Source organism: Cydia strobilella, chromosome 19, assembly GCF_947568885.1.
Source record: "Cydia strobilella chromosome 19, ilCydStro3.1, whole genome shotgun sequence".
Lineage (NCBI taxonomy): Eukaryota > Metazoa > Arthropoda > Insecta > Lepidoptera > Tortricidae > Cydia > Cydia strobilella.
In genome coordinates, this window is record NC_086059.1 from 12,261,862 (window position 1) to 12,282,046 (window position 20,185).

General features: G+C 36.6%; 3 protein-coding genes across 4 annotated transcripts in view; 1 reads left to right on the forward strand and 2 right to left on the reverse strand.

Annotated features, from left to right (window-relative positions):
• Positions 1-17,487, reverse strand: part of LOC134749913 (protein I'm not dead yet) — a 57,824-nt gene extending 40,337 nt beyond the window's left edge. For both annotated transcript variants that reach the window (XR_010128528.1, XM_063684925.1), the window contains exon 1: positions 17,333-17,487. The gene's annotated coding sequence lies outside the window, so the exon portion shown is untranslated. The remainder of the gene's footprint in view (positions 1-17,332) is intronic.
• The window catches only part of LOC134749941 (retinol dehydrogenase 12-like), a 463,382-nt gene that overhangs the window by 358,041 nt on the left and 85,156 nt on the right, over positions 1-20,185 (reverse strand). The gene's annotated exons all lie outside the window — the stretch shown is intronic.
• The window catches only part of LOC134749967 (GPI transamidase component PIG-S), a 65,634-nt gene that overhangs the window by 18,448 nt on the left and 27,001 nt on the right, over positions 1-20,185 (forward strand). The window lies entirely within an intron of this gene.

The following is a 20,185-nucleotide window of genomic DNA, read 5'->3' on the forward strand; positions in this document are numbered from 1 at the left end:
GGCCGTCAATCTGCTGTCGCGGGGCGAGGTAATTAAAGTCGGGGCGGGGCGGTGCGTGGCCGTTCTGTATAATAATACTATTACCTACTTATTCTGTGCTTAAGAGTAACGTCAATTTTCTCGATATTGCCTACCATGCCAAATATTACCTAGCGTGAACAATAATTCACCATGAAACAGCTGTTTTTATCAAATTCTTAATGAGGGGAGAAATGCTAACGTTTTAATTTCATAGTAGGTTTATATTAAAATGCAACATCTTTAGAACCCTAGAATGAAGATGTTACGATATATTTGGATCTAACCGTATATATAGATAACAACAGAGATGAAATACTAAAAATAAAATAAAAATAAATAAAATAAATAAAGTTTTATTTCAGGCAAAAAGTACATTCGTACACCCATATCAAGAGACAATTTAAAAGTTAAAGCGCCAAAAGAAGTAGTACTTAATAATAAAATAAAATAAAATAAGTTGAACAATTTAAATAGCATAAATTACACTATTTTTTGTTCCCGTTTTGGTGCACGGAAAGCCAGTGCCTAAACATATTGCAACTAATGTTGCGATACACCGACATGAGAATGGTGTTTTGCGAGCGGCGCATACCCTCCCAGAAGGAAGCAATGCGCGCGCGTATCACTGCGAAGAAGTCAGGAATTCTGGCTTCCGCGAACATGGTGGAGGCACTGCAGGAACGCGGCAGCCCCATCAGTGTCCGGAATATATTATTATACTGCACACGGATGGCGCTGTACGTTTTCCTGCTGTACCTGACCCACAGTTGACAGGCGTAGAAAGAAAGACAATATGCATTAAATAATGTACATTTGACTCCCCTGCTACACCTGGCAAACCTACGGGCTATCATGTTGCCACGAACAGCCAGCGCTCTTCTCTCTCGTTCCATGTCACTGTCGTCCCTCATGTCGTCCGTCAGTATATGGCCAAGATACTTGAACCGCTGCACAACACGCAACTTCTCTCCATTTAGTTTGACTTCTGGTATGTTATCCGGACCCCTTCCAGCCTTAAAAACCATGAGTTCTGTTTTAGCTACATTGTAAATCAGCCCGTGAGAATTAGCATAATTTTCACAGACTGAAACCAGCTTTCTAAGACCCTTGATGGAGGGGCTGAGCAGCACCATGTCGTCAGCGTAGCTGAGACTGTTCATACAGACGTCACCCACGTGACAACCGACTCCAGTGCCCCTCAGCCTCCCCATCAAGTCATTGACGTAAAGGTTAAAGAGGTCCGGAGAAGTAAGTCCACCCTGGCGTACCCCGCATTCTAATCTATAGCTATTAGATGTCGTGTCACCCCATTTTACACAGTTGGATTGGTTTCCGTACCAGTACTCGAAAACGCGTACCAAGTCCTCAGGTACTCCCGAGCCGCGCATTTTACCCCACAGAATTTCATAATTCACAAGGTCAAAAGCACGGCTTAGGTCAAGAAAGCATGCGTAGACCGATGTATTGTTACTCACGTAATGGTCCACAGCATGTTTCAGGCTTACGATCGCGGAATCGGTCGAGAGACCGGGACGGAAACCAAATTGCGCATCGTCTATACTTAACGTCTGAAGCAGTCTGGGCTGCAGCAACCGCTCAAATATCTTGCCCACCACCGTTCCAAGGGAGATCGGTCGGTAGTTAGCCGATGATGACAAATCCCCTGTTCGGTTCTTGGCAATCGGGACGACAATGGTACGTATCATATCGGCCGGAAGATAAGAGTACCGCAAAACATAAGTCCGTATAGCATAAGTCCGTAAGCTTTCAAGAACTCACGGGAGTCCTGAGATATTGCATTGTCTGTTCCCACCATTATCGTAATAAGATATTATTACAGACAAGACCTACAAGCATTTATTGTAATTTGAGAAAAAGGTCAATGATACCTTGACGTCTTATGAAGACTGGTGGGAGAATGCGGACCTATTCCCATTTTTCCCCATCCGATACTTCCCAGTGCGAAATAATGGGATAAGGTACACTTATTACCAATTTGTACTATTAGGACTGGGACGAAGTCCTACTACCTCCTTGTTCTAGTTGTTGATATTATTCGGAAATCATAAAACCAGTGTGTGCCTTGTAATTGCGAAGGAATATAATTCCTTGTTAGTGTGTGTTATTGTATAGTAAAAACAGAACAAAAATCCGAATTTCAAGCTTCTCACGACAAATCCCAAGAACAAGTTATATTAACGCGCAAATGTGTCAATATACTCGCGATATTACCCCGCTTTATTGCCAATAATGCCAGCAATATTCCTTCTACCCTACATTTGCCGTCTAAGTGACGCCTGGGGTTATATTGGATTTATATTCTTATTACATCCATGCTTTCCATCGGGCGGGCCTTCTGCTCGTTTGCTTATTATCACATACAACTGAGATAAGTTTTAAAAAACCGGTTGAAATTTTTGGTTGGCAGCAAGCTTCTCTCTAAAACACTATCCTAACATTCAAAATATTCGTTCCACGTGACCCAGGACAATTTTTGTGCTTTTGAATTCGGAACTTTCTTTTCGATTATTCAAATATCGATCGATAAACATTCAATTTGTTCGAGTTTTTTAGGGTTCCGTACCCAAAGGGTAAAAACGGGACCCTATTACTAAAACTCCGCTGTCCGTCTGTCTGTCTGTCACCAGGCTGTATCTCATCAGCCGTGATAGCTAGACAGTTGAAATTTTCACAGATGATGTATTTTTGTTGCCGCTATAACAACAAATACTAAAAAGTACGGAACCCTCGGTGCGCGAGTCCGACTCGCACTTGGCCGGTATTTTTAGTTTTGTTAACAGCATATTTTAAATGTGATGTGTGAGACCCGATTTTAAATGTGATTAATATCTTAATATGTGTTCAAAACGCGAAATTTTTGTAACAAAATATCAAACATTTTTACCGATATAATCTGCATACAACATAACCTATTCAAACAAGCATTCTTGAAACATTACAATATTCCACTGCACTTTGCTTTGCACTTGCTCGAGCGGTTGTGCAACCGCGCACTAGGTCTTCGCAAATTGCAGCCGCAATGCAATTACATGCACTCGCTCGCCGCACTAGGTAGAAAAACACCAAGCTATAAATGGCTACGTCAAATAGCCTAGTTTCCTATAGAAAACTAAAACAGTTTCACTATGACATGGGCTTCTTCAAGAAGCAGGTATTTAGGGTTATCAAAGGTGGGCAACGCATAAGTGGCTCCTCTGATGTTAGTTATGTCCATGGGCGGCGATGACACACATGATGGCGATATTACATTAAAAAATGGAAAAACAAAGGCCAAACATGTTTTTTCGCTTTTGATATTATAAAAAAGTAATATTAAAATAAGGTGGAGTCATTGTGATGTCACATGTTGATTTCTCATTCTTACTCCATAGTAACAAAACTGATTTAATTCACGATTTTCAAGCTTATCTATGGGAATTTTCACTTAAAAGTGTACCATCCATTTACTTTTTTTAGAAAATCCATCAACTTTTGTGTTATTTCTACTCAGAGGACTATCGATTTAAAAAGAAGAAAAATGTGTCCCCAAAAAAATGACAGTTTTGTAACGCATTTTCACATACATTTTGTATGGACCGTTACAAAACTGACACCCAGTATGAAAAACTGGGGACACTTTTTTTCTTTTTCTCATTCAATAGTACTCGTGATTCTGAGTCTAAATAATCCAAAAGTTGAAGGTTTTTCGAAAAAAGTGAATGTTACCATTTTTTCTGAAAACCCCCTATACCCGAATTACGCAATTAAGTCCCGTTTTATCGAATAATAATCTATAGTGAGTATAGTAACACTACTACTTATAACTACTATACTACTAGTTATACTAGTAGTATAAAGATGTTCAGAATTTGATTTAAATTTCAGTTCAGTATTGTTCTAGCTACATATGTTAATTGAATTTTTAATTTTATTTCAAAAATATACATATTTTCCGCGTTTATGTATTTTTTATTGTTATCTATAGAATATTTAATAGGCTTGTATAAATATATATTAGAAATTAAATAGAACGCATACAATGTATTATTAATATCGTTTAGTGTTTGTATTCTAGAGGAGATCTACGCATTTTCCTATATTTATTGTGGTGGACTATGATCGTTTGACCTTGCTTGCTACTCTAGCAGTGACGTGAAGGAATAATTGCAAAATGTTTTACATACATATACCTAATGTTATCTTTGCCGTGATTCAATACTTGAATTACCAATGGTCTTTAAATACTGTGCTATCCTTCGTTTAAACACGAAGGGTTTAGGTTACAGTCGCCATCAGATATATAAGAGCGGCGCGGGTGTTCACAAATATCACACACAAAGCCTCTATTTTCAAGATGATGAAGATATTAAAGTGCATGTTCCGATTTTGACCGCCTTTGTTGCTCCGATATATCTGATCTGACTGTACAAGGAATGCGACGCACAAGCTGAAATAAAGAAGCCTAATAACGCGAAGTCCATCTTTTTTTAATTTGTTTTTAAGTCCTAGTATAGTAGAGGAAACTACACTCATGGACAAATGACAGATGGCGCCAGCATAGCTTGCCCTGTCAAACCCTAGAATTGTGTCAAATTTTTGTTTTTTTAATGCCCTGGATGCCAGCCTTTAAGCCAAATCTCATAGAAAACGGGGCAAGCTATGATATGGCGCCATCTCTGCAAACCTTTGAGAGTTGCCAACCCCATAGAGGAACGCAAAGAAAGTTTAATTACTAATTTTAAAATTAGAATTACCTACTTTAGGTGCTGTAATCCAGTAATTCAACCTTTTTTTGCGTTCCTCTAGATTTGTCCATGAGTATATTAGAAAAAAATAATCCCGGCACACGAGAGGTTAAGGCATCTCACACGCACCAATAAAGTGCAAGCGAGATGCTTATTTATTAGACACGACTCTGATTCAACGCAATTCAACAAATCTGAAAACAATTATGAAATCAGAATGTCTCAATGCATAGGTGTATTCAATGGTATAGCTTTACCGGTAGTCTAAGATTTATTTGTAGAATATCTAAATCGAAACACACATTATTATATTTAAGTTTTCTCTCGGCCGAGGTGACACGGACCGAAAATAAAAACGAAACAGAATCACACATTAACATGCTTGTGATCTTGAAAATAGTTATCTAACACATCACATCATCTAAACGTGCGTTGAAACTGTCACATCGTTTTTAATAAAAACAATGAAACCATTTCGCACATCACATGAAAAAACTAAATTAGAATCACCACTACCAGGGGTCCGTTTCTCAAAAGCTGCCAAAAAGTGACATCCGCTTGTATTACAAGTTACAAGCTTTTGAGAAACGGGCCCCAGGGGCCCTATACCATTTATACCATCGGTGGACCTTATGCCGTATAACCAGGAAGTTTTTGACCTCATCTACTATATCCGACACACTGTAATATTTGCAAATATTTATTATACTTGGCCATGGCCCGTGTAAAAAACAAACCTTTTTTTTTATACCACGTCGGTGGCAATCAAGCATACGGCCCGCCTGATGGTAAGCAGTTACCGTAGCCTATGGACGCCTGCAACACCGGAGATATTACAAAACCTCGGCAGGGAGCTCACTCCACAGCCGAAGCGTACGCGGGAGGAAATTCCTCTTAAACCGCACAGTACGCGACCATTCAGGTGCTAAGGTGTGAGGATGAACACCCTGCCGATGGCGAGCGGTGCGGTGAAACCTCCCTTGAAAAAGGAGAAATACGAAACAGAAAATCAAATAAATAAAATCTAGGCACTCTAGACGCACCATTTCTCAGCATCTTTGCACATGTAGACCATTCCAGTGTTTGAGTAATGGTGCGTCCATCTTATAGTTCGTAGTTTTCAAACAGTCCCCTTTCGGCTTATCCTTTGTCTATTGTTAAATGAAACCGCACGTGCTACTTACTAGCATAAAAAAATGGTATGGCCGTTTTAACCGGTTATTCAATTACCACTCTATGGAGATTGCAATAAGGTTTAAAATGAACTAATGGGAAAACATATTCCTTAGCTGTGTGGTCTTTGCGGTTACTGAGTGCCGGCAAGTCGAACGCTACAGAACCAGTCTAAAATGTGTCATCGATATGCGTAACAAAGGCGCGTTATCGGAGAGCGCACTTACACTGGTTTTTTTTAGCGTTGGACTAGCCCGCGCTCGCCACGATGCACGAACCAGGTAAGAGACAGGGTCGGATTGCGATTAAAACATTTTGATGGATTCATGACAAGTATGTATTTACATATTTAAAACAAACAATAATAACATTTTTTTACTAATCAGTTAAATAATAACATTAGATAATAATCCGTTTTACAAATAATCAACTATTAAAATATTCCTCTCTAATGTTACAGACTAAAAACTAAAACTATATTTAACAAAATGAATACATATATGCCCTTTTTAAACAATATCGGCTTTTTTACAATATATAGGTATTACAGACAAATTTTTAATAAACTAAAATAACGTTTTTTTATACAATGTAAATAATAAACAACCAGCCAAACAGTAATGAGTTATACATACATACAATATAAATTACTAACTAAAAATATAAATAAACATGCATTGGTACAATATAAATAAAGATGTAGATATATTCAATTAATAAATAACAAAAATCACGACTACTTTTTTTAACTAGTTTCTTCATCTTCGGAATCTTCTGTCACATTCATTATGACAGAGGGGTGCCCATAATCTCGTTTCATTTTCTTTTCAATCTCTACAACATGCCTGCAGCAATTTTTCCATTGGCCACTAGTGCTGTTGACGATGTCTCTGATGTGTTTTAGCACCGCCTCGCTAAATTTGGGATCAGTGTTTCTTTTCCTGACACTTGTTTTCAGATTACCCCACATTAATTCTATGGGGTTAAGTGTGCAGTAATATGGGAGTAATCTTAGCACTTTACAATTATTTTCTTTCGCCATTTCGTCTACTATCATTTCAAGATCCCAATTATTATTTTTGTGGTTTGAATTTGATGCTAGTTACCCTGCTAAAGCCACTAAAAAAGAATTATTAACTAACCGGTTAAAACGGCCATACCATTTTTTTATGCTAGTAAGTAGCACGTGCGGTTTCATTTAACAATAGACAAAGGATAAGCCGAAAGGGGACTGTTTGAAAACTACGAACCATACCTGCCAACGTTATCAGGATACTATTATAGGCATATTATAGGATACAAGATATGGACAAAACAATTTTTTTTTTAACTGCTTTGATGTCGGTTGCTTTTTTGCCACAGATAATTTTATGAGAAGTGTAGCAATAGGCGCGTTGTGTGAACTTTATTTCACTGATTATATTCATAATAAGATCAATACATAGGTATTCTTTTTATGTAATTTTCATAAACCACTTCATTTTCCGCGTCATCATACTCATCATTATTTTAATCTATTTTATATTTTTAGTATGTAATGTTTGACGATCATGATAAGGAGATAAATATAATTTTGACATTGATGCAAATTTATAGTGTAATTTTTATCCTGAAATAAATAAATCTAATCTAATCTAAGTAAAGGAAAACGCAGTCACGTACGCTGCAGCGGGGAAAGTGCATAGTGACTTGACAATCTTGACATAGATAAGCCTAGAAAATGGCGCGCGTTGCTAAAATGCGAACTTAGTGCATGTGTTTACTGTATACTGTCGACATTATTACGACAACATTTTAACCTATTTATTTATCTATTATTATTAGTACCTATTAAACTAAAAGACATTGAGCCCCACATTATCCTATTTGTTAAGAAGAATTTAAGAATAAATATAGAACTAGTGGTTTGTGAACTGTACGTCTCTATCTTTGCATAGCTTTAAAACTAATGTGTGAATCCACCATTTTTAACCGCTTTAAATAACTTAAACAACAAAAGGTCCATACATAGCTCTTGCTTACATAATTTTGAATGTTGAAAAATGCTATCTGTAGAGAAGAACAGCAGAACCGACATTCAAAAGCATTTTTGTCCAATGGCAACAATTCAATGTGCAAGTTGGATGGATTCTCAAAACTTCATAAAGCGTTCGTGTTTATTATTATAAATTTAAAATTGGGACAGCAACAATTTCGATATAAATACTCGACTATATTTTCATATGGTTTAATTTGCATTTCCATTAAACATGAATATTCAGGACTTCGCTCCCAATTTCTTTGTCCCTTTCAGTGATTCAGGGCTTGGAACACCTCCAAGCTTTGTATGTTTACATTTCCAGGAAATAAGTAATAAATTAAAAACACTTAAATTTGATATCTAAGGAGCAGTTATAAAGCGTAGTTTAGAATGTGTTGTCTTTTAACAGCTTTAACAAAGTTTACATTGTAAAAGGAAATTAGAACCTAATTGAAAACGATTGAATTTGAGTTCTAGGGAGGAATGTTAAGGTTTAATTTAGAATGTCTTGTGGTTTAAGCTCAAAATTTTCCTTGAATAAGGGTTTAGGTTGTGGTTTTCATTATTTTGGAGTACTCTTTGTATGATTCTTTGTTTGATTTCATATGTATTTATGCATTAGTCCATACACTTTGTTGTTTTCGGTTTAGAAACTTGTGTACTGAGTACATAATAGTGCCACCAAAGACAGATATAACTCCGCAATAGATGGATACAGTCTAAGGAAAAAACGTGCCTCGAAAATCACGAAAATTTGATTCTCGATCAGATGGCGCCAGTACCTTTGGCCTACTCTCGTATAGAGGGCGTTTACAGTTTCGTTTGTTATTTAACAATTTTAACGCATATCAGTGTTACAACATGGGTCAAAATCATACAAAAATAATTAATGCAAGTAAAAAAAAAAAAACATTTATCCATATTTAAATACAGTTTATCGTACTTTTATAAATCTACATTTTTAGTTTTTAAGTGTGTCGATAGATGGCAGTGAATTTACTGTGGTTACAAAATTTTTGACAGTACCGCTCTATCCTATTATATCCTCTTTAGTGCCACGTACAATTGTATGTCTTCTCAAATCTTGTTCTCTCTTACAAATATATCTACGTATTGAGAAAAGAGGCTTGTCATTAATAAATAGGAACAACACACCTTCGTTGTTATTATATTTTACATGATTGCGGTTATGTGATCATGCTATACTCATGTTACAAATATTGTAACTCAAGCAATCATTTTGATGACACAGCATCATTTAATTAATTCTTGAATTTTTCCACCTCTCGTAGTATATTTACAAACTATCAAAAATTATGTTTGTTTCTTCTATAAGTGGTATGTATAAGGGAAAAGAGATTAAATTTTAATTTGAGTTTTTTTTACCTTAGGGCTTGAACTCTAGCGTCTCTAGCTCTTTTGGTATATAATCACTACATAGTATAAAACAAAGTCGCTTCCTGCTGTCTGTCCGTCCCTATGTTTGCTGAGATCTTTAAAACTACGCAACGGATTTTGGTGCTGTTTATTTAAATAGATAGAGTGATTCAAGAGGAAAGTTTATGCGTATAATACATCAGCATTGCACCCGTGCGAGTCCGGGGCGCTAGTAAATTATAAATGTGATTTGTTTGCATTCAGAAAAAATAATTTTGGAATTAAGTAATTTTTCGTAAATCTTTTGACTTACGAATATACTTACAAAATTATGTCTTATAGTCGATAATCAAATATTTGTTCTACTTTTCATTTTTCATTCTTCAACTAAACACGTGCCTTGTATACTCAGCAAAAAATCTTTGATTACTCACTGAAATAGCTGCTCAAACACAAATTAACCTCAATAAAGCTTTACTCAAAATGACCACTGTTGAACCTTAACGTCTTTAAATTAAGGTTGACACATTGTCAGTTAGCTCTGGACGATGAGCACCCATTAGATATATCGGAGCGGCCAAGGTGGCCTTAGTAATAGAGGCGTGTCCAGATATTTGTGAGCACCTCGGCCGCTCCGATATGTCTGATGGCGACTGTACTCTTCAACAGTATTAGCTGACCATCACTAGACCTTAATGTCTTTACTATAGGGGTTATAAACAGTCAGCGAACGTGGTAACAATGCGATACAACACAAGCCATACAATTGGCTTAATACAGACACACCCATCGACGCAACCCGCTCAATGTCGACGTTTATCATATGTGCGACAATTGCTTGTCATCTTACTGATGACGTAGAGTACAATTTACGAGTAGCGATGTGATTAACTGATTAAGGCCAGAGGGCCTACCGCGTAAATCGAAATTTGGTTATCTGCCTCTCTATCGATCTTGCATATTCGAGCTATAGAGAGGCATATAACGAAATATCGATTATCGACTTTCGCGGTAGAACTAGGGATCTCTACTCTAACTACGGTCCGTGGAAGCTGGCACTGTACGAGTGTACGACATAGTGGAACAATTTCTTTTTCACCTCAGCAGCTCGAACAAGCCTACTTTCGTCACTCCCTGGAGTGAGGAAAGTGCGACTTTCCTTACTCCAAGGAGTGAAGAAAGTGCGACTTTCCTCACTCCAGGGAGTGAAACAAAGTAGCTTTTTAATTTAGTGAAGGCCATGAACTGCCACTTCATACTTTTATTACAATTTTTTTATTCTCTGTATTATTCTGTGTAATTCGAAATACATTTTAACCTTTAATATGTTCACACTACTGAGGTGAAAAATTATGTGTGCAACACGAGAGCAAAGTTATTTTACATCTCCTGTTTTGAGTCCCTCGCTACGCTCAAGATTCTAACTTAGAATCACTCGCTTCGCTCGCGATTCAATTATAGAATCTTTCGCTTTTTCGGGAATCAAAAGAAACACTCGCAAGAAAAAACAACTTTCCTCTCTTGTTGCACAAATAACTATTACCATCATATATTGTTGTGTACACCTATGATCGACGAATAAAGAATTTGTATTTGATAAAAGCTTCTCGCTTATCGTCAGCGTCACAAAATAATGTACAGTTGATAAAAAGTTCGATCCATTTAAGCATGACGCTACTTCCATTGATCCAAGTTTATTACAATTATCACATATATCAACACACAAAGGCCGTCTTGATTATCCTCAAGAAGTCTGTTCAGCAATTAGCTTAATTACTTTTTCATACTAGTTAGATAATTATTGTCGTAATGAGGAGGATAAGGATTAAAGATGAATGTATTAACTTTTTGCCTTGGGTATACAGTTTTCCTATTTTTAATTTGAACCTTGTGTATAGTAGATTAGGGTGACTTTCGTTTGAGAAAACAAGGAGACAAAAGAAATTGTACTTTATTCAGTTTTTAAAAGGTTCAGATTAGATTGAAACAGAGTGTTCATTGTAATGTACATTGGGCTCCTTACGAGGTTAGAAGATTGTTTGAATTTTCTTAACAAGTACAATCACAACTTTCGAAACAAATCAAATTATTTTATTAAGTATTTTTGATTTGCGTACTGCTTGCCCTTAGAGTTGGTCAAAGACGCCTAGTCTTAGTTAGATGGCATATAGTCGAGATATTGGGACGTTAGCCCGGATTGCTAAAGACGCCGGTTTGAATCCGGCCTTCACCACTGGAGGGCTTCATCACTTTTTCTTTAATATATGACATGTATTTCAGTTTTTAAGTACAATCAGTCAATAACGGGAGTTTTCTAACAACGCAATCCCCGTTATTATAGACTAGCTTTTGCCCGCGACTTCGTCTGCGTGGATTTAGTAACAGCAGCTAAAGTAAGTATAGCGCCTGGAAAGATTCTCATAGCAATCATTCAATTTGAGCATATTATAATAAATAATAATAAATAAATAATAAATATTATAGGACATTCTTACACAGATTGACCAAGTCCCACGGTAAGCCCAAGGAGGCTTGTGTTATGGGTACTCAGACAACGATATATATAATATATAAATACTTAAATACATAGAAAACACCCATGACTCGAGAACAAATATCTGTGCTCATCACACAAATAAATGCCCTTACCGGGATTCGAACCCAGGACCATCGGCTTCACAGGCAGGGTAACTACCCACTAGGCCAGACCGGTCGTCAAAATAATATTATGCACACAAATTAGCAGGCACTTCATTAATTAGCTCAATTCCACCCCGCTTTTTACTTTCTTAAAGGATGATTTTCGGGATACAAACTATCCTATGTCCTTCTCATGCAGTGACTCAACTCAACCCATCTCTATGCCAAATTTAATCTAAATCGATTCAGCGGTTTAAGCGTAAAGATGGAACACACAGATAGAAAGACAGACAGACAGACTTTCGCATTTATAATATTAGTCTATATAGATTGCTGAAATAGCGAATCTCCGGAAACTGATATCTAATCGGCACTACCATGTATAATGGTCGTGTAGTTATAAGTTCGTAACATTGCATCGCTCTTGTTCAAACATTGACTGACTAGTTCGTTTACTTTTGTACTTTGTAACCAACCAGAATACTTTGTTTATGTTGATTTGTGTATTTTTAACATAATGAACGTGTTATCAAGTATTCCACTGAGAGCTGTTATTGCATAGAGTTGACCACACAAAGTATTCTTGCCAAATATTAAGTTCATGTATAGGAAAATAAATAAAGAAATACATTGTCAGAATTTTCACTAAGTCGGTACAAACGTAAACGTGGTCGGAGTTGAGAAACTTGTTAATTTTGCCATACAACTAGAGATGTCTCTCTATCTCTCAAATATGCAAGATCCAGGGAGGTAAATTGAAAAATAAGATTTATAGCAACAAGTTTTCTGTGACGTAGACCAATGTATGTATTACCAATACAAGTTATTACCGTATATCCTGTTCCACAGAATAAATAATAGTACTAGGTACAGAAGATTCACTCTAACAAAACGCGTCTATTACGACAGATATGACCGCTAGGTGGCGCAAGCGCGAGCAGGCGTCCGTTCCGTAGCGGTGCGCGGCAACTACTATGGCCTAGACACCAAAATTGGTGTGGGCCGCATGTACTTGTAGCATCGCGAGAAATCGCGGAGTGAGCCACGCCTGCCTGTTCTAACACTCCCAATGTGTAAATTTGTATTGTTAACGCCTACAGTTTATCAACCTGAGTATTTTCAATTTATGCAAAGTATTATGGTTTGATATGGTTTTTATTCGGTTTTAATTTATATAGAGATTAACTTTGCCCGCAGCTCTGTCCGCTTGCGAATCGACCTCTGTCATTTTTACGTCTAAAGGTAATAGGATTTTTATCCAAGGGCCGGCTGCACCTAATCATCCGTTAACATTATAATAGTTCGATATAATCTTGTATGAAATATCGCCAAACCGTAGCTAACGAGCCGGAGGTACGACTGTAGCTCTTCAAATGACAAAAAAAAACACATTTAGAGTTCTTGAGTTCTTCACACTTTGAGAATCCTAAAACTGGTTGGCTGTTTTTTTTTTCAAAAGTTTGCCGAACCCTGCTTTATGGGATGACAGCTACCGCCGCCATATTTAACATTGATCATAATTCATAAGGAAAAACGTAATGCAGTTCATATCTCTTTTTAACGCTTTTGCATATTCGAGCTATAGATTCAAATTCTCAAAATTTCCATGTTGGCGGCAGGCTCTTACTTATTAATTCCGGCGTGGATTAGTGTTTCGTGAATTGCCATTTTTCTCTGGTGGAAGTGGTGGAACATAGTGTATTCAGCACATAACTCAAAGGTTACATTACTAATGTAAACAACACAAGGAAGCGACTACGCAAGTGACAATTGACGTACAAAACTGAAAGTCATCGGCCGCGCGTTAATTGTATGGAAAACAATTCGGGAGTTTAACAAACCAATCAAGTACATCAACCATTCAATATTTATGCCATTTTTTACCGTATTCCTTTGAGATAAAGTCCTATATGTATAGCTTGCAATGTTCTAGCGTTAGATTTTACCTAACTTCACGTCCACTTTAGTAGACTTGAATTTGCTACTATAGTTACTAGTGTAATATGACGTGACATAAAAGGCTATAGGCTTATTGGGATTGATTGAGGTAACGTGACTAATGTGACATGTATCATAAAAGGCGTGTAATGTTGCTAAGCAGATTGAAATCTTCGTCAGCCATTTGATTATTTTCTCAATGGTAAAGGACTAAAGCGAGGTTTAGACTAGCAAGAACTTGCATGCAATTTTTATTACATTGCAGCATCTGATCAAACTTTTGAATCCTTGACGTCACTATTATCGTTTTCATATAAATTCCATATTAGCAAATCGTTTTGACGGTTCTAAAAAAGAAGCTGATTTGACTAGGAAAGTACCTGTTTATTAAACTGTATTAAATAAATTCTAGTACGTTTTGACTTTAGGTTTTGACCCAAATTAAACCATAAATAGGATGCTGTTGTTTTAAATTTATACAATGCATAATGCAAACGAAGTTAGGAACCAAATATCGCTGAATAGAATACAAATGTGAACAGGTTTGTCTGAAATATTCAACAGATATTTTTAGTCAGTTTACCATATTTTTTGCATCCATTCACATACGTCTTACGTCTTTATTGACGTCATCAATGTCATCATTGAATAATTTGTACGTTTGACATAGTTGTGTGCAACTCAAATCATGACTTGACATATTCATATCCATATATATTATTGGTAATAAATAATTACACGTCAATATTTTTAAAAACAGTAAATTTATATATTGTTAATAGTTTCTTGTTTAAGGTACTATTGCTAGAAAATAATTCTTTAAGCCATTTTTTTTAGTTTAGCTTTAATATTGCTGCACTATGTTCAGCGATGATTTCACCCGGGAGGTGATTAAGTATTGCGACCCATGACGTGTGTGAGTACTCCTGATTTTAGCTCCGCAAGGTAGCTTTCCAGCACGCGCGTTACGGGTCTCATAACTGCGCGGTGCTATTATAGTTTTTAGGCGTCGCGTCTACTTCTTCCCATGTAGACACTGCTTTCATAGCATATAATAACATCAACACAACAACATACCAAGCGTCAGTCAATACTGTTAAACTGACATACGTACACCTTATTGCAAAAACATTAGTTACCTACATCAACGGTCGGTTAAAAGACTTAAGAGAATTGCTGTTTGTACTAGATACTAGAGTTAGATCATGTATACTATCTCTCAGTATTATAAATAAACTGTTAAACGACACATGCGCAATAGTTTTTTGCAATGATAGAAAATTACATAAAAATACAAACTCGCATAAATAATCATCAATGGTACAAATTTCAGATCCAAGTTTTGATTTGAAACATTTTTCTGTGTGTCTATATGAATGCCTCCTACTGACTCGATATGTATGTATGTCGTTGTCGATACTTGCCATCTAGTCGTAGAAGTATCCATTACACCGTTATAGTGCATCCGGCACATTTATTGGTCTATTGTCCATATGATAGGTCTCGTCAACCGCTATAATGTTACATAGCTTTAAATGGAAATGCATCCATAGATTACATAGATATAAAAACTTGTTAGGAGAAACGTTGCAGGCGTTTAAATGAACAAGTAATCTTCTTTTCAATCTCTAGACCACATTTGTGTGTGGATAGTTGCTTTTAGATGTGAAATTCTGAAGCAAAAATATTGGGTAAAATGGTAAATTGAGTCCTTCTTAAACTCTCCACTGACATTGAAGTGACAAAATGGAAGTCATTGCATAATTTGGGCATAGTTAGCTTGGTCCGGTTCGGCTATCTTCGTTTCTTTTCCTCGTCTTTAATCAATCACGTATTTTTTTCTATTTTATTTCTATATTCACGTATTTTAGTCTAAACTCTAATCTGAGACTATGGCACGGTAGTCTAAGCTTTGCATATAGTTAATATACTCAAGGCTCAAGGCTGTTACTTCTTTTATCCGCATGCCTCCAATTCTTTGTCGGGATCTTGTCATAAATCGTTGGTTCTCCGGTTACGTTGTAAGACTGGTCGGGATTTTTCTATATTGTGGAGGTTCTCCAGTTTAGTTAATTGTAGTAACTTGTACCTAAGCATCATAATTATGATAATAGTTATTCTGTACATGGCTTTATGTAATGACAAATGTTGTATGCACCAATAAATCCTCTGGTTTTAGTTTATGGTTATAATAACTTTTTTCTAGAGAACTGTCAGACAGCGTTTGAGAGGGAATATTGGTATAATATACTTATTAGGAAGTCCCAACCTACTACCTTGTAATGTAACATTGTTATAAAACATGTTATAAAATATTTTCATTTTCATTTTTTTTCATTTTCATTTTTATATAGATTCTTGTTCAAATTTGCAAACGTTAGAATAATAAACACGAGTTTATTAGTTCAGAATAATAGTTTTATTGATGAGACTGGATTTTCAGACTGGATTTCAGATTTGTAATTATAATTTAGCGCGCTCCATATTACTTAAATTAGTGTCAATTATTTTGACTCTTTGTTTTACTCTATCAACTTGTGGTATTCAAATAAAAGTACATTTATTAAACTGAACGTTTTATTTATTTGCGACGTAAATAAATATGCGTTTGGAGATTGTATTCTTATATAACTCATGTAAATAACGTAGGTACGTTAATACCCCTAAAATAGTACTTCCTTATTTTTGGCCTTTTATGTAGAAATTGAATTCGAGTCAGGCAAGTTCTAAATAGATTCATCATTATTCATATAATTCGAGAATATATATCAGATCATCATTTCAGGAATTCTGGCTTACCTACAGCCTGGCAAAAAAGAGTAGAAATTAAAACGTGGCAAGGCAACACTGTAGCGTCGTCCCTTTCAAATCAATCTAAGAAAAACGGGACGACACTACAGTGTTGCCACTTTTTAATTTCTACTCTTTTTTGCCAGACTGTATGTTGTTACGCACCTAAACTAGATCTTACGGTAATAGGTACTTGTGGTGTACATAAATGATCTGTTATGGTAGGTATTTTTCCTTGTTTTATAACGTAATGTTTCAATACTGTAAATCCACGTGTTTCAAGCCCTTGAAATGCTAGTTGCTACACCAACTCGATGCATCCATAAAGGTTTTACTTACGATATGCATTCTTATAGGTTAACAGCTTATAAGGTATGTATAAATTATTCTGTTCCACTGCTGTTAAATTATTAATGTTTATAAAGCAGGCACCTGTTTAAATTCAACACAGTTTTATAATAAATGAAGCCATTCCGTATAAAACTATTTTATTTGCGCGCGCACAGTTCACCATTAAAATGTTTGATATTTCGTTTATCCGCACTTTATCCGTAACTCCTAAAGTATATTTATAAATCCAAAGTCGTTACTCGTATTTAATTGAGAATTAATTTAATATTAAACTTACCGATATTGTCGAATATTCCTTTGTTTGATTGAAAATCACAACACAGCACAGAATAAAAATAAAAGTTTCAAAATGTAAATGGATGGCGGGAATTTTAGCACGCGCGTTCTGCGCGCGCCGCGGCCGTCGACTGACCGGCCAGTCGTTCCCCTAGTTCCCACATCGTATAGGCGCGTTGTCTCTGGCTTTTTTTATTTTAATTTTTATTTAGTGAAGTGAACCCAACACGTGATGGCAACAGGTTTGTTTTTATAATAGTGTGCATTCGGCGTGGGTATTATCGGTTAAATGTGATATAAGTGTGGCGATGTGATGATTGTACTTACAAGTTACGGGGTAGATTTATAATTAGCCGCATAATAATAATACAAGATGGTCAAGTTTATGAAGTCGCGGAACGTTGTGGGTTCAACGGTTTCAGTTAATGTTTACTGACCTACATAGAGGACAATTTTGGTTAAAATGAGGTCATTTGATTGCGGCTCTACTAAAAATGTCTGAATTTGTAAAATGCGTATTTTTATTTAGCCTGTGTTTTTTTATTCACCTAACATAACTACTTTATGTACTTTACTAAAGAGATGAAGAGAGAGAAAGAGAGAGAGAGATCTCTCTGTTTACCTTTTTAGTGTTCCGTACCCAAAGGGTAAAAACGGGACCCTGTCCGTCTGTCTGTCACCAGGCTGCATCTCATGAACCGTGACAGCTAGACAGTTAAAATTTTCACAGATGATGTATTTCTATTGCCGCTATAACATTATATAACAACTATTATAATATATTTGGGTGCCGGAGGAGGGCGGTAATTAATGAATACACATCACTACACTTCCAAACACTTGAATATTTTATTTCTATTAAACTATAGCTACTACACGTTTATAGGTAAACCGATATGACGGAAGAGAGCGAGTCGGTGAATGAACATGTTAACGCAGGCGCGAATATTTAAATCAAGAATACTGAATATACTACACAACAAATACTAAATAGTACGGAACCCTCGGTGCGCGAGTCCGACTCGCACTTGGCCGGTTTTTTTTTTCATAAATCAATTAGTAGTTTCATAAATCATAAATCAATCATTTTACTTCGTACTTTGTATTCGCGTTATATGGGTTAGTCCATGGTATAATAATACAGGTACTCTCTTCCGAGACTCGCGAATCACGTGACTGACACAAGCCTACATCATCGTGAACCTGTGAACAGCACGATGACGTAGGCTTGTGTCAGTCACGTGGTTCGCGAGTCTCGGAAGAGAGTACCAGGCGGAGTATATTATTATACCATGGGTTAGTCACTTCCCGAGCATCAATACAACGAACCCATTCATTATACTTACTTACGCTGTGGCGCGACGACCCGAAGGGGATCTTGGCCTCCCGCCTCCGACACCAAAGACCCATCCATGATAGCAATAACCTGTGTTTCGCGCGTGCCGCGGACAACGGTGGTGTGGTCAGTTTACGTCAAATTAATATATTGTTTCGAGACCAAATTATGTGGGTTTTAAGACTTTTCATTATTTCTATGAGTCCTATATACTAAAGGATTTTTCTTCTAAAGGTCTGTTAAACTGGCGTGTTTCATCCTTTTTACCCGAAATCGTTTCGAACCTTAGAGGGCTTAGAGGATATAACCAAATGGAGACGCCTTGTCTGTAATTTTCTGTACAAAACAGTCTGCCAATTTTTGCGGGGCAGGGGAACGTCAAATGTATACGTAGTAAAAATTGCCATGACAGATAAACGTCAGTCCATACAACGTGTATGACCATTGGTCATAGAGTTACGACAGAGGGGAACGCCTGTTAATGGCTACTCCGTTTGGTTATATCCAAGTTACCAACATATAGGTACTCGTACTCTTTCGGAACCAATAACTTTTTGTTTATTATAATTTGTAATTCTTTTATTGTCTTCGGTTACCGCGATAGTTACTCATGAAATAAAACTATGAAAACGGATTATATCGCGTATATTGAATTTATAATACATCCCGACGTTTCGAACTCTTTACAGCGTTCGTGGTCAACGGGTGACTGAGGAAAAATTACAAAATGCAAAAATACCCACATACTAAAATAATGAACAATCATAGACTACAAACTTTAAGGCTGGTTGTACATGCAAAATCGGTTCATAAGGCTAGTTATACACTATAATTATTTTTCAAGTAAAGATATATATATATACGCGATAAAAATAAACTATGCCGGCTCCAACCCTACACCACGGACCCGAGAAGATTTAATTCCCTCCTAAATTGTAGGAGGGTATCCCAATATGGGACCGGCAACAAACTCGGCGGGACACATCTTTTCAAAACATCAGAATGTCCAGCATCATCCAACACTACGGTCTCACAGTCTATGTCTCGCTTGCTCCTTTATCAGGTGGACTACAGGATCCCAAGCTGGTGGTAGAGAAAACACGCAATATAACCCGTTATAATCCGCGCGATCCGTTCCGTCCGTTCCATAGTTTTATTGTAATTCTTTTGTTTTATTTGCCAACTCCATTTTATTATGAAAGTTATGAAACCTTATCGCGAAAGTTTTTAAATTCGTAGAGGACTTCTGTTATCAAAAAGCTATAAAATTTCGTGGCAATTAAAAAAACAAATTATAACATGGAATTATCTGACAGTTCTAACACCTTGCAATGACAGTTGCAACAAGAATGATTGACCAGTGGAATATACAGATTACAAGGTTATTAGGGTTCCGTACCCAAAGGGTAAAAACGGGACCCTATTACTTTACTAAGACTCCGCTGTCCGTCTGTCTGTCTGTCACCAGGCTGTATCTCATGAACCGTGATAGCTAGACAGTTGAAATTTTCACAGATG